Raw genomic sequence first — 17,150 nt, forward strand, 5'->3', positions numbered from 1 at the left:
CTTATTAATATTCAGGGACCTTTTATCCCAACCTAAAAACTAAAATTTTAAGTCGTTGTATGACCTTTATAGCTCAATATGCGTAGTAGCTGCAAACAAAAAAAGTAAAAGTACTTTTACATTTGTTTGAATGAAGCCTAGAGGATAAGAATATTTATAGAGATGCTATCAGTGGTTCTAATGAGATGAATCCAGAATAAATTAATCATTTCTATTTTACAAACTATATGTGTCTCATTTAAATTAACAATGAAATCAATCAGCTATTGGAATTTATTTCTATTACATATATATTGTATATTCTTTAATACACATAAGTTCGAAGCTATTTAAACACTATTTTCATCCAGAAAGAGAGGGGACAATTGGCTGTTTATTACACTAGTCTCCAAAGTTTCATAATTCCGTTTGTTTTTTTTATTCGTTGGCTTAACAACTTTGGGGACTATATGGAATTTTGATTGATTGGTTCTTTACCTTTCGTGTTCAAACGTTATAACCACTAATTATAATTATAGTCTTTGTTTTTAAAGAAAATGTATAAAACTTTACTGTTCTATTTTGAATAAGATTTTCCTTGTTATAGTAAATGTACCTTGTACATTGTTCTATTTGGAATGTATGTATTGTTCAAAATAGAATTAAATTAAAAGTGTATATCTACCACTTTAATTCAGGGATCTAAAGGTATAAGACAATGGCCAATAAATTGATTCACATCCCCAGTGATGATACACAAAATTACCCCTTTTGTAGATTACAATTAGTGGTTGAAACGTTTGGACACTCAACTTAGTGAAACAACCAATCTAGATCAATAATAGTCCCCAATGTTGTTAGGCCAACGAATAAGAAAATGATGCAATAAATCTTTGGGGACTAGTGTAATAAACGTCCAATGTTCCTTTCCTCCCCGATATTAAACACTGAATATGGAAATTTTAACATGAACAAGAATTACAACGACCAAAACAGCGAAGCTTACATTTTAACGCCTTAAAATCAAATATTTTCAATGCCTTAGAATCAAAAGCTATGCTACAAAATAAACGCCTAATAATTATCAGAGAAAGATTTTTGGATCAACTGCAGTTCACGGTAAAATATTCCAGGTAACGAATATTTCCAAAAATCTATGAATTTTAAAGGCTGCCAGCTGCCAAACGGCTGAACGTACAGATCATGGCCGCACACTGTTTTAAGTGGCATAAGAAGGCCTACAAATAATCTGGAATAGCCATATATCAATTATGCATAATTATCTCGCAGTGCAGAGAAATGCGCGAAAAAGACCTATTTTACGCATTTTTTCTTCAGTTAAGCTTTCCCTGTGCATAATTGTGCGGGTATGATCTGTACGTTCAGCCGTTTGCAGCTAGCAGCCTTTCAAATTCATAGATTTTTGAAAATATTCGTTACCAGGAATATTTTACCGTGAACTGCAGTTGATAAAAAAATTTTTATCTAGTGACGTTCTGACAAAATTTCACAATTGCAGAAATGCTTTGTTTCTACAAACTGGTTTTTAAGTTTTTGAATATGCATCTGAGGAAAAAAAGTTTCAAAGTACAATTAGGTTGCTTTATGATATTAACAAGAACAATTAAAACCAGTTAAAATTTGAAAGAAGAGTTATCAAGCCTAATTTTTCTCTAAATGTAAACTAGTGTGTGCGCCCCTGGCATATAGGAGCTCTGCATATATAGGGGGAATAATGTGCAAAAAATAGCCTAAAACAGTTCCAAACCTTGAAAGATAAAATAATAAGTTCTTGAACCATCTCGGTACATATGTAAAACTTACCTAAAATGGAAAATTCAAACGGTTCTGTGGTTATCGAGATCTTACCATTCAAATCAACAAGCTTACTAATTTAAGCTATTAAAAATAATTTTACTAGATATCCGATAATATACTATGTTTTTGGTTTGTTTGTTAAAATCTCGCTAACCAATGAACTGTTTGAATTCACAAGTTAAGATAAGCTTTAGATAGGTCCTAAAATAGTTTTAGGCAATTTTTACTGCTAGATTTAAGCCGTGGGATGGTTATAAATTTTTAAATATGTGTTTACAAAGATTGAAGATTTAAATATTATGAAACTGCATTTAGACAAATTCTAGGAAATATTTTCAGGTGATTGATAATACCAACAAAAGTTTTGTACAATTTTACTAGTGCATATACTCTATAGGAGTTAGTATTTGCATCCGTTAATTAGTCAGTTGGATCATTTTTTAAAGCGAAGCTTTTCTATAATTAGGGTTGGTTCGTCCGTACGTCCGTCCGAGATATATAGCTTTTATTCGTTAATTTAGGCATGTTAGAATTGTCCTATCGATTTCAAACTTTGCATGATGATTCCTGTAGTAGTTAGGTACGATTTAGAAAGCGTAGCAACTCTATAATCATTACCAGAATGTCCTTACGTCCATTTTAAACATGTTGATTTTCTACTTTTTTAACAACAGATTTTTATGTGATCTAATTATCCGTTTGATCTGATTTTTGGTATACTGATTCCTGGGACAACAAAGTACAATATTATAAACTCTATAATCAAGTCCTAAAAATGTAAGTATGTCCATAAACATTATTCAAGCAGTTTTTCAATAAATTCACTTACAATTTTGCTTCGAATCTTATACATTTATATTCTGATTATTCAGTTCTGACACTATACAAGTGTTAATGTCTATTTGTCCTACCATTTCAGTGCTTTGTTTTTATGGATGTTGTCATCCTTGTTTATCAGTTTTTTGTTTGTTATTGCAATGTAGCATTGGATGTGAAGGGGACATTGGACTGTAAATTGATCTAAAATAGGTTCTCTTATTTGTTTTTCAAAATATTGGAGACTTTTATAAAATCTTTATTGCGCTGTTTAAACTAACAGTGTTTTAACTTTTCTATCAATAACTTTGATCAACAAGAAGGAAAATAAGGGGAGATGGTAGTTTTTTACTAACATTTAAGTTTAAGTTAATAACAAATGAACAAAAAAATTACTTCTTTTATGGATTTGTTTCAAAAATAATGTTGTGGACGGGGTTATTTGTACAAGGTAATCATTATTTGTCATAATTTGGGATGTGCATACACTTATCGGCTGCTCTCTTATCCCTTATAATTCCTGATTTAAGTTTATGTTTATGTCAGCCATTTACCCCATCATTGAATACCATATAGTCGACAAAATGTTTCCAAATTATTAGCCTATAATATTAGAGCTCAGTGTTGGTCATCAATGTTATATCGTCCCCCTAATATGTTTGAAAAGTAAAGTTTTAAACCTTGGTTAAGTTTCTGATTAAAAGTACATAAACAAAGTATAACTATTTTGTGACATAATCAAAAACAAACGTCCAAGCTTTTTCCAAGAGAGGGGGGGGGTTAGACTTTTATTAAGTAAGATGTTGAAGTGGTCTCAATAAGGAGAAGAGGGTATTTAAATTCGGGAGAAGAGGTTTATTACTACTTTATATTTTGTTTTTATAAAAACTTAAATAATAAAACAGTTTTTGGATTCTATACAGTATTCTTCAAATTTTAATAGTTATTTGTCGCATCGTTTTATAGACAGCTTTCAGCGGAAATGAATAAGAAACATTATAAGATCAATACCAGTTTTGTTAGCCTCGAGGGGTCGAATGTCAGGGGTTAAAAAAGGGTATTACTATTAGGGTGGGTCGATTTTTGAATTTCACATTAGTAGATATTGGCAAGGGTTACTGGGCCAATATAAAACCCTGTGAAACTTAAAAGAGGTTTTTTAATTAAAAAACAACGGGCGCGCGTGGGGTATAAAATGTGCCCACCCCCTTTCTAAAACCAAAAATTGAAATTCCTTCAAACACTGGCATGTTGCATATCAAAATGACCGCATTGAAACGCTGATTACAGATCTGAAAACCGTTTTGAAAAAAAATTATTCAGTCTGAAATGATTTTTAAATAACCTACCAAAATGAACAATTTTGACTAAATCAGCTGTTTTTAGGTACTTAATGAGATCTTATTCGAACTAGGAGCAATATTTTTTAAAACGGTTTTCAGATTCGTAATCAGCATTTCAATGCAGTCATTTTGATATGCAACATGCCTGTGTTTGAAGGAATTTCAATTTTTGGTTTTATAAGCTTGGGGGTGGGCTTTTTTATACCCCCCGCGCGCCAGTAGCCATAAGAGCCAAGTCACTTTTGAAACTTGAATGGGGTTTATCATACATATATATGACTTCCGCAACTTATGATAACAGTAAAATCTAAAAAAGGGGGAAATGGAACCACCCTAATTAATATAATGATTATTAATTTTTATTTCATTATTCGTGGAAAATTGTCTGTAATACAATGCTATACATACATGATTTTTCAGTAAGGCTGAGAATCGGTTCTATTCCAGCAGATATTAATCTATGGTAGCGAAGCCATACTGGAAAAAAAGTTTTTTTGGGGTTTGTACTGTACAATATTATTTTAATCTTTAAAGGAAGCCTGCAAGAAATACTATGCTTTAACTGCTGAATGACTGCCACAAGTAGACCCAATACCCCAAATTTGAAGCCTTCAGCTTCAATAACAAAAAAGTTCTAGGCATTTAAAATAACATTTTATGTACAATGAAAATTTTGAAAGAAATTCATTGCTAATGTTAGAAATTTTGAGTGGCCTATAAACAAAATTAAAAGCTTATTTTTGTCATAAATATAGGTTGCCAGTAACTAATTATATATTTTTATAATAAAAATACCCATTTTTTTAGTCAAAATCATTAAAAAAGAATTAAGTTTAAATTGTGTTGTACCAAGTGTACTGTAACCAATCAGAAGGCTGAATCAGCTTAACAACCAATCACAGCTGAGCTTGTATTAGTTTCCCCTTTATTTCCACTATGATTTTCGCTTACAAATGCAATTTAAATTAATTTTTTTTCATAGATTTTGACTATGAAATGTGGTGTTTTTATTGTAAAAATGTAATCATTTACTGGCAATCTAAGTTTCTGACAAAGATACAGTTATAATTTTGTGTCTAGGCGACGTAATTTAATATTGTTTTTTCTTTTATAAGCAATGGAAATCTTTCAAAATTTTCATTGTACATAAAATGCTATTTTGAAATGCCTAGAACTTTTTTGTTATTGAAGCTGAAGGCTTTAAATTTGGGGTATTGGGTCTACTTGTGGTAGTCTTTCAGCAGTTAATGCATGGTATATCTTGCAGGATTCCTTTAACTTATCATCCTTGTTTTCAAAGAAATCGACAGCAACAGAGAAATTCCATTAGAAATGAGAATTTAGAATTTTTAATAATTCAGTTACCAGAAAAATAGTCTTTGATCATTTATAACGCAGGGATAAACAGACAAAAAAAAGAGGAATAAACACCGATTAAAGGGACTGTGAACGTAAATTTTTCTCATCTTAATATCAAATATTAACATTATCTCATTCATAATATCTCACAGATAGAGCAAAACGCGCTTTTTTGTTTGCTTAAAAAACGGCTTTTTCCGACGATTTTTATGAGGTACGGGGAAAGGAAGAAATTTTCCGTATTATATAAAATGTGCATTAAATTTCTTTTTTCTCCCATTATAGCTAAAATTAAACTTATTCACATAGTTCTAGATTTTTCCTAACAGTTAAGCTGACTTTTAACATAATCCTTGCTTTAATCCAATGTATAGTTACTTAGAAATTGATAAAATAAGCAATATTTTTTTATTGAAAACCAAATACAATAACAAAGCCAGAAACAGGTTTTTTATTAGTATCCAATTAACTTTAAATGGCCTATCTCTCGCCCACCTTTAATTACAAAGAAGTTGTATCAACTTTTTTGTTTTTTATTTAAGATAGCTAGCCGGTCCTTTCAGTAAGTAGTAGGTGTAAAATTTTTCATAGAATTCAGATATGCAATCGGTTTTTTTGTAGACCTCTTATTTTTTAAGTAATTTAAGTTTTTTTAAAAAATAATTAAGTCGGTTTTAAGGTACTAAAACGCAACAAAATAAAAGAAGAAAATAGCCAGTATAAACAAAAATAGTAAGATCTTTAATTTGACACCTTACTTTTAAAATTCTGTTGAGTAATTGTTGAAAAAATCTATTTTTTTAACCTCGGTTTAATCAAAACATTAAACCTAAATATTTTCTCATACAGACATAAAAAATATGGGTTCATATATACCATTAGAATGAGAAAAATAATATGAATCCATTGTAAGCAAAATTGAAAAAGTTTAAAAAAATTGTAATAAAAAATAGAAAAAATAAAAAAGTTATTTTAAGAATTGTAACTACTAAACTAGCCAATCACAAATCGCAAAAATTGACGAATCGGGAAGCTTAATCTATAAAATTAACCTATAGAATTGCCAGAAAAAAAGGAGAACGTTCATACAATATATACAATAGATACTACAATATTGATATATAGTGATATTAAAGAACATGTAAAGAATGAAAAATTATGAACAAATATGCATCAGTCTGTTTATAAACTTCAAAACAATGCAGTTAAAAATACATTATTGTTTCTTGTGTTTAAAAAATATCTGCTACATTGCATTGTCTTTTGTTTAGGTTTTTTTCAGGTTTGGTTTAAGCTAACCCTTTAAAGCCGAAAATTATGATTCTTAAAATAAACTTATTTTTTTTATTATAGTTTTATAAAACTTTTTCAATTTTGCTTAGAATAGATTCGTAATATTTTTCTGATTCTAAAGGTATATATGAACCCATGTTTTTTATGTCTGTTTGAGAAAATATTTAGGTCTAAAGTTTTTATTAAACCGAGGTTAAAAAAATAGATTTTTTCAATAATTACTCAACAGAATTTTAAAAGTAAGGTGTCAAATTAAAGATTTACTATTTCTGTTCATACTGGCCATTTTCTTCTTTTATTTTGTTGCGTTTTAGTACCTTAAAACCGACTTAATTATTTTTTAAAAAAACTTAAATTACTTGAAAAATAAGAGGTCTACAAAAAAACCGATTGCATATCTGAATTCTATGAAAAATTTTACATCTACTACTTACTGAAAGGACCGGCTAGCTATCTTAAATAAAAAGCAAAAAAGTTGATACAACTTCTTTGTAAATAATAAAGACGCAATATTTCTTTATAAACAGTCTGATAAAAGTGTAAACTAATTCTCCAAAGTGGGTTATTTATTGTTCAACACAATAAAAAAGGATATTATTATTTTATATAACCTATGAGATTCAACCCTTTGTAGACAGTAAGGTATTTTTTTTGTCAATAATACGAATTTAAAATATGTCTTTATTACCTAATTACTACGTTATAAAAAAACGAATTGGCAATTTTTTAGCATAAAATAAATCCTTAACAGTAAGTAAATTGTTTTAACTATATATGACAAGTTAAATATCCCTACAAACATTTTAAGAAACAAAACGTTCAGATTTTCCCTGTTTTTTCCTTTTTCCCTCTCAAAATACCATAAAATCAAGGCATTATTTCTGGATATTTTTGTGAATAGGACATTTTTGGTTGATCAGTGTAGTGAAATGTGCTTAGTAAATGTTAAGATTTGATAATCAGATGAGAAATTTTTACGTTCACACTCCCTTTAATAACCACTGGATTAGAACCGGCCCTCAGCCATTCTAAAAATTCATATATTGCATCATATAACAGACAAGTTTCCACGAATATTAAAATTAAAGTCATAAAATTAAAACCAGTTTTTTTAGCCTAGGACCTTCGCTCCTTTGGGGTAATAAAACTAATTATAATCTTTTAATCATAGCTGCAGAAATATGTCTCTAATACAATGCAATAAATAACTATTGCAAGAATAAATTAGATTTATATGGATGTACTTGAATTCACTATTGGCTGGTTTAGTAAAGTTAAAGCAGGCCTTTTCAATTTCAATTTTAAGGAGGTGTTGACATCCCCCTACTCTACTTAACGCCTCTGGATGTACTATTTTAATGGCTCAGTACTGGTATAAAGAATACCTAATTGGCAAATAAGCACATTAAAGCTAATCACAAACGGTTTATTAGGGACCCCTTAAAAATAAGGGTATCTTTAGCCTTACTTTAGTTTAGGGGAGATAGTCTACCCTTAAATTTAGTAATGTCAAGCTTAGGTAAAGATTTTGATAGGAATACTTTAACCTTACATAAACCTATCATATCAATACAAGGTACCCCCCACATCTACCCTTTTCAAACGATTCCCCCCCCAATAAATAGCTGCCATAACACTCACCATTCCCCTCCTCCCCCCGTCCCTTAGTGTTCTTTCAATTGGGGTTATATAAGAAAATTTTCATTAGCAGCAAAGTTTCATTAGACTTAGAGGCGTTAAAAATTATCATGAATGAGGCTGTATATTCTATTTTAAGTTTTCTACATTTTTTTCCTTAATCTTAATCTTGTTTTTACTACTTTAGAGATTTTTTAGCTGATTAATAAAAACTCTTCCTATCTTTTAAGTAAAAGATTTAGGAATCCCTATCATAAACCCCTCTCCCTTTATGATGCCCCAGCCTTATAAATCCTCCCTTTTCATATAATTCTCCACCTAGAGTTACCTAAGGGTGTCGTTAATTTATTAAAAAAAATAATGAATAAAATTGTTTCTTAGCTTAACAATTTGATATATTTTTTTAACAAAAAATTTTGTGGATTAAATTAAACTTTAATACAATAGAAAAAAATCTTATAGAATCATATAGAACTAAAAGCATACTCTTTGTAATAAGTTTTAAATATAACTCTTTGTAGAATTTAATTTTCACATCGCCATAGTTGTTAATTCAATTTAACAAAAAAGGATCAAAGATTCAGCACTTTTTCCATTTCAAATATTTGATTATGAGTCATGTGATTTATCTATATTTCATGTAGTGCCTGTATACCAAGCAAAGAAATCACTCTGTACAAAAAAAAAATTAAAATCTTTCTTTATAAATCTTACATCTTTAAAGTTTAGAGAAGTAGCCGCAATTATGTATAACAAATATAGGATGTATGTCTGTGTGTGCGTGGGAATTGAATAGCAACTTCATTTGAAACTAATTAAGGCCATAATATTTTTTTTAATTCAAGCTAAAAGAACGATTTGCTGCTTTGAAAAATAACCTAAAAAATAATAAGGAAGTACAGCCGTACTACAGTATAATTAACCAATAGATATAATAGAACTAGATGGTCAATCGGGATCCATAATTTGTTAGACTTAACCCTTAACAGTTGGGCCCCGTGCCGCACCTTTATCAGTAGTTCAATGACCCCCCCCCCCCATTATCTCAGCTCCTATTAAAGCTAGAGGGCTAAAAAAATGTGCAAGTCCCCTGTTTGATAATGAATTTCCGACTTTAAGTGAGTGAGAGTCAACTTTTGCTTCCTCCACACTTTTATTCAACAACCTTTGTTTTTACGTCCTTTTTTACTTAAGGGGGGGGATCACCAAAAAAACATAAAAAAAAAACTTGGGACAAAATACAACTTTTTGGGAGATATATTTTTCATCCCCTCCATTTTATTTTATTTGGGGGAGGGGTTCCTGAACCCCATAAAACATCCCCCCAAACCTGTAGTAGTACATCCTCATCCTTATACTAAAGTAACAGGATGTTTGTGTGTCTGTCTGTACCAAAGGATCTCGCTAACCGCTGAACCGATTGGGTTCTCCTTAACAAGGTAGCTTCTCATACGTCCCGGGAAGGTTTATAACTATTTTCTTGGGGGGTGGGACACCCCCAACGCCCCCAAAAATGAAAAATACCCCCCCCCCCCAATTTTTTTTTTTTTTTAATTTTTTAACTAAAATTAAAAATGATGATGTGGGGCACCCGGCACGCCCCCCCCCTAAAAAAAAAAATTTTTTACCCCACAAAATTTTTTTTTACTTTTTCTTATAAAATCTAAAATAAGAAATTGGGTTATCAAATTTGACTCCCCCTCCTCAAGTGCCCCTAGAGGCCACTAGGGGCGTAGCCGCTGGTAAGAAATATAGGCATACAAGTCAATTTCAGGTTCCATGTATGATTCTGAAGGTACTGATCTTCCAAGCATAGACGTCCAAGGGGGGGGGTGAAGTGGGGATTACCCCCCCAAACAATTTGAGGAGGGATAAATACCCCCCCCAAAATAAAAATCTCTAACAAAAAAATTTTTGCCGCGCTTCCTGCACATTTTTAATACTAAATATTTAATAAAATTTAAATTACCCCCCAAAAAATTTTACCCCAGGAGTAAATTTGGGGGGGGGGTAAACAAAATTTACCCCTGCAAACAGATTTCAGTTGGGGTAATTACCCCCCAAAGCAAATTTTACCCCCAGGGTAAAAATTTTAAGGAGGTTAAATAAAATTTGCGGCACGCTTCGCACGCCATTTTATTCCCCCTTAAAAAAAATTTCTCCCCCCCCCCCCCCACAAAAAAAGCTTGGCCGTCCCGCTCCAGGTATCCAGAAATTTTTTTAAAACTCCTTTTTTGAAATGAAAGAAACAGAATTAAAAAAAAAAATTTGTAGGGTGTTGTGCAAGGTCGCCCCAACCCCCAAAAAATTGAAAATTGAAGAAAAAAAATTTTACAAGAAAAATCTTTTTAGTGAGTGTGGAAGGTCACCCCTTTTCCAAAAAAAAATAAATTTGAAATTGAAGACAAAACATTTTTTAAGAGGGTCACCCCATCCCCAGAAAAATTAAAAGTGGAAGAAAAAAATATTTGTACCGGGGGGTGTGGGAAGTCACCCCATTTCATTGAAGAAAAATTTTAAAATGGAAGATAAAAGAATTTCAGATAAAATATTTTTACGGGGGTGTGAGAGGTCACCTCACCCCCAAAAAAATTAAAAAATAAAAGAAAAAAAATTTAAAAATTGAAAATGGAAGTTAATTTTTTTTAATTTAAGGGGGTTTGGGAGGGTACTCAACCCCCAAAAAATATAAAATAAAAGTATTTTTAAAAAAATTTAAGGTGGTGTTGGAGATCACCCACCCATGAAATAAAAAAGTTGAAAAATTAACAAAGGGGTTTGTCTTATAGTAACCGCTTTATATGTATAACAGAATTTGATGCCAGATAGACCATCTAGATCTTAAATATCTATTCATTGGTTGTCAAAGGTGCTTTAAAACAAGTTAGAGAAGAAAGAAAAATTACCTGCTTTCTCATACATTTAAGAATACCTTAATTTATTTAGGTGTCCCTAACTTTTAATGTAAGCCTACCTTAAAGTTTTACTAAAACCTTACATAAGTTTCCTAAGTAACCCTTATCAACCCCCCCCCCCTTCTCCTCTCTTCTCTCCTCTACCTGCTTTCTTTCCAATTAAGTACCCTTTAGCTATACCTAACTCTTTATGTAAAGCTAGTCTAATCCCCTCCCCCTTTTCAATGCCCCTAACTCATATATCAACCCTTTTGATCCACTTCTCCAAGCCTTACTTATGAAAAATAAAGGTTACCTTAATTAATTTTAAAAATAATAAGAATTAAAATTCTTTCATATGCAGACAATTTGATGTGGACTTTGTGTGGATTATTTTTAATTTTACTACAATAGAAAAAAATTATAAGGCAAAATCTTATAGAAATAAAAGCTACTCTTTGTAATAAACATATCAAATTGGATAATATGTGACTCTTTGTAGATTTTAATTTTAACATCTATATAGATGTTCATTCATTTTAACAAAAAAGTACATAGGTTCAACACTTGCTTATTTCTAATATTTGATTATGTGTCATGTGTTTTACCTATATTTCACATGGTGCCTATAACATGGTAAGAAATCACTATATAACAAGGATGACAACATCCATAAAAGCGAAGCTCTGAAATGGAAGGACAAACGAACTTTAACACTTGTAGATTGTCAGAACTTAATTAGCAGAATATTAATACATCAGTACAAAAAATATTGTAAGTAAATTTGTTGCAAAACTGCATAAATAGATGATACTGTTTAAGGACATACTAACATTTTTGGGACTTGTTTATAGAGATGCTTTACTTATAACATTTTACTTTGTTGCATAAGAAATCAGTTTTCAAAAAATCAGAAGTATCGGATAATTTTAATATACAAAATTTGTTGTCAAAAAAGTTAAAAATTGACATGTTTCAAATGGACGTACCGCCATTCTGGTATTGATTATAAAGTTGCTACGCTTTCTAAATTGTACCTAACTACTACAAGAATCATCATGCAAAGTTTGGAATCGATAAGACAATTCTAACCTGTTTAAATTAACGAAAAGAGCTAACTCTCTGTTACGAACGTACGGACCGACCTACAGACGGACCGACCCTAATTATAGAAAAGCTTCGCTTTTAAAAAACGTTTTTTAACCTAACTTAAAAATCTAACATCTTTAAATATTAGAGGGGTTGTAGCTATCATGTATAACAAATACAGGATGTGTGTCTGTGAGACTTCTTAAAAACTAATGAAGGCTATAATACTTTTTTTTAATTTTTAAGCTAAAAGAACAGTTAGCTGTTTTAAATGATAACCTTTAAAAAAATATTCTACCAAGAAAGTACAAAAGTATAGTATAATGAACCAATAGATATAGTAGATCTAGATGGTAAATCGGACCCAATAAGTTGTGAAACTTAATAAGGAATATCCAAAGAGGTAACTTTATCCCAAGAAAGTTAACTATTTAAAGATGACTTCTTATATATGGTATGTCATATGCTTTAAATCATGCGAGGGAAGAAATTTTTTAACCATATGATTAACCAAAGCAAAGGCTTATCCTATGAAAGACTATTTATAGATGATTCATTTTGCGAATGATATCAAAGGATAATTGCTTTTTCTAACCAAATTTTGTTTACTTTCTAACCAAAATATGGTAGATTGATCCTCCCCTATTGGCTAAATTTGGGAGTATGCATCTAGATTATACCTTTTAATAATTCTTACTTGATAATTTCTTTATTGGTGTTCCTTTATTTCTTCAAATCTTGAATGACAGCTTTAAATGACTTATTTTTGATTACATTTTTTTACGGCAATGCTTCGCCTATCTATTATGAAGTGTTGATTTAGGTAAAAGAGAACACTGAAAACATTTTTTACTGTGCTAAGAAAATTGCTAATAAAACATCACATGTTTTATTTTAATTGAGAAAGAGGGGACAATGGGCTATTTATTACCAGCTTATACCAATAACGAAATTAATTTTAAAAAATCACAAACATTAACACTTGTATAGTGTCAGAACTGAATAATCAGAATATAAATGTATACGAGTCGAAGCAAAATTGTAAGTAAATTTGTTGAAAAACTGCTTGATACAGAATAATGTTTATGGACATACTTACATTTTAAGGACTTGATAGAGTTGCTTTGCTTATAATATAGTTCTTTGTTGTCCCAGAAATCAATATACCAAAAAGCAGATCAAAGGGATAATTAGATCACATAAAAAATTGTTGTTAAAAAAGTAGAAAAATCAACATGTTTAAAATGGACGTACGGACATTCTGGTGATGATTATAGAGTTGCTATGCTTTCTAAATCGTACCTAACTACTACAGGAATCATCATGCAAAGTTTGAAATCAATAGGACAATTCTAACATGCCTAAATTAACGAATAAAAGCTATCTATCTTGGACGGACCGACCCTAATTATAGAAAAGCCTCGCTTTTAAAAATCATCCTGTACAAAACATTTTGAAGCAATTCATATAAATCTAATATCTTTAGAGGGGTAGCCAAAAGATATGGTGTATGTCTGTCTGTGTGTGTAGGACTGGACTAAGAACTACGCATGAAAATAGTTTTTAGTATCTTTAAAAGTTTTTAAAAGCAAGAATAAGTTTCCTTTTTTTAAATATAACTAATGGCATATAAGAAGCTTCCATGAAAAGAAACCTATTCATTCCAGAAGCTAGCAAGATATTTTAAACATCCTTGATTATATCTCTATTTTTATGACCATTGTATTTACCTTCACTTTTACTTTATTTCTAAAATAGCGGCTACGCCCCTAGAGGCCTCTAGTGGCACTTTAGATGTTTTTATTTGTTAAAGTCTCTACATTACTTCTTTATTTTACGATAATTCTCTTTATGTTACAATAAAGTCTCCCATATATTTTAAATATTTTGATTTTTTGTCATTTCTCTTGGGAGGTTGGTTGTACCCTCTCCCAAAATAGTCATAAACCTTCCCAGAAACCATGAGAATCTACATATTAAGGAGAACCCGATCGGTTCAGCATTTAGCGAGATCCTTTGGTACAGACACACAGACAAACAAACATCCTGCTACTTTAGTATACAGATTTTAGCGCATATGAAGGAACACAAATGAATATATTATCAATCAGTTAAATGTAGATGAAATCAGGGATCTAAAGGGATAAGACAATAGTAGATAAATTGATACCCCGCCCAAATTGAATTTTGGGATGCCTAGGCAAAATTTTTGAATTTTGATCTCCCCCACCCCAATATAAAAAAAGCTTGGACGTCCTTGTCCTGTACAATTAGTGGTTGAAACGGCTGGATATTAAGATTAATGAACATACCAATTAAATTTCGAAAAAAAGTCCCAAAAGTTATTAAGCTATTGAATAAGAAAACGTTATAATACAAATTTGGGGACTAATGTAATATTTTAGAAAGCCCAATGACCCCTCCCTCCCTGGATTGAATGGGAATTTGTACTTGCTTTCTACCTGACTTAACTAGATAAGATACCTTTTATATGTTAAGTATACCTAAGTAATTTTATGTAACCCTAATTAAATAATTAAAAAATAAAATTAAAAAATATGAAAGATAAGTCTGAATTAGAGTAAATTTTTTTTCGTCTACATAAATAGAAAAAAAGAAACATAATAAATAACTAAAAGTGTACTCATTGTAATAAAATTTGAATTATAGCTCTTTAATGTAGAATCAAATAATTACATCTATTTTGTTGTTCATTCATTTTAACGAAAAAAAATAATTTGCAAATGTTTAGCACACCTGCCCATTTCCAATATTTGAATATGATTTGTGTTTTTTATATATATTGGGGGAGGTTAATTTACCATATTTTCTATTAAAAAAATCACCCTATAAAAATATTTTTAAGTAACCATTCTTTATAATTAGAAAAATCAAAAATATCTTTGGTTACTTGCTATTATTTATAACACAGATAGGATGTATGTGGCGGAATTTACAAGGAACCGTGCTCAAAAACTTTAAAAAGATAGGAATATTTTTTAAAAATTTTAGTTAGAAAAACAATTGGCTGTTTTAAGACATAACCCAAAAGGTACTCATATATCATCAAACCTGCTTTTTCTTGACATAGCTTAATGTAACTAAGAACAAAATAGGAACCCCTAGTAAACTTTATAAGATACCTTAAACCTTTCCTAAGTCTTACTTGACATTACTACATTTAGGAATACTTAACAATAACTAAGAAACTCCAAAGGTATACTTAACTAAAAGCTTACATAAGCCTGACATAAGAAAATACCATTAGGGACACTTATCTTCGTTTGTGATTCTCACTATAATGTAAAGGGAATAAAGAATTAACATTAAGATGAATGAGATGTTGAGCAAACCTTTATCTTTACAGAAATCTTTTCTTTTTAAAATTAATTATCATATTAAATCTTCAATTTATTTATCTTTAAAGTTCAAATATTTTTGTCTTTCCTCCCACTCATTTTATATTTTAGGTAAATGTGCATTTTTAGTTTAAGCATAAATTTAAAAAAAAAATATCTCCTCATCTAAAATTGCAAAACTTGACAAATTGGACAGACAAACAAACAAATTTTAAGTTAATGCATATGATGTTATATATATTATTTTAAGACTTCATTATAAAATAATTTGATTATAAAATTGTATCTAATCAGCATACCAAAAATCAAAGAATAGAAAAATAATACTATATAAAATCTGTTATCATTAAAAGTTATTCCTGGACCTATGGACTTTCTGTTATTGATAGATTTGCTACATTTTTAAAATTAACCCTTAATGGTCGGGGGGGGGGGGGGGCGTTGAACGCCCCCCCATCCGGTTTTTTCTATCTCATTTTCTGTGTGTGAAAGATAAAGAGCCCAAACTGCTTGACTTTTTAAGTATGGGTATGACACATAACTGAGAGTTGAAATTTTTTGAATATCTCCATCCTGGCGGGCACAGGATGCCAGCAAACCTGGCATGGTCATCCAGGTAAAGAACAAAAATATTTTTTTGACTTAAACAAAGCATTTTATCTAACCAAAATAATAAAATATCCTCTAGTAGTACATCCTCATATTAAATGCAGGTGTTCTAGTCAATTTCAGGTTCCAGGTATGATCCTGCAGGTCCTGATCCTCCAGGTCTCCAGAAATCTTTAAAATGCTCCTGTGGCCGCAATTTTTGACTTAGAGACTTCAAATTTAAAACTTAAGCTTTTCTTACATGTCTACATAACATATTAAAATTTCATAAAGATCCGCCGCCGTTTTCCCGCCGACCGCCGACTGCGGCGGCTGGCAGCTGCCAAGTACAGCTGCGGCCGCTGAAATTTATGTTTTGATATTTCAAATATAAAATTTGCATAAAAATAAACATTTTCTGCAAAAAAAATTTTCTTCTAGCTTCAAAAATAAAAAAATTACAGCAGTTTGAAATTTTTAAGTAAAAAAGGACCTAAAAACAAAGTTTGTTAAATAAAAGGGTGAAGGAAGCGAAAATTTACTGTGACTTACTTAAGGTCGGAAATTCATCATAACACAGGGGACTAATAGGAACTGAGATAATAAGGGGGGGCGTTGAACGCCCCCCCCCCCCTCCCCCCGACTGATTAAGGTGCGGCAAGGGGCCCGACTGTTAAGGGTTAATACCTGTCAGATTTGTTGAAATTTGCTTTTATGGATATTAAAAATATAATCTAAAAATACTTTAAATCTTAGTTTCAGACGTAGGTTGATAACAAACATGGTAATCCTTTTAGCTTTTTGGTAATTTTTCAAACTCTCAGAAAAGTATAAAATATGTAAAAGTCAAGAATAAAACAAGAGAAAGTCTTTAAGATACATTGAACAAAATTAAAATTTATCTTGAAACTAAGTAAAAAGATCTATTAGAGGGCATGTGTGATGAAGGAGAGAGGTGGTATCTTTGTTTGTGG

At 30.7% G+C, this 17,150-nt stretch overlaps 1 protein-coding gene across 1 annotated transcript in view; it reads left to right on the forward strand.

Moving 5' to 3' along the window:
• LOC145305326 (innexin inx2-like) overlaps positions 1-17,150 on the forward strand; it is a 62,473-nt gene that overhangs the window by 18,676 nt on the left and 26,647 nt on the right. The window lies entirely within an intron of this gene.

The sequence above is a fragment of the Acartia tonsa genome, chromosome 14, assembly GCF_053477335.1.
Source record: "Acartia tonsa isolate MP-2025a chromosome 14, ASM5347733v1, whole genome shotgun sequence".
In the NCBI taxonomy this organism is placed as follows: domain Eukaryota; kingdom Metazoa; phylum Arthropoda; class Copepoda; order Calanoida; family Acartiidae; genus Acartia; species Acartia tonsa.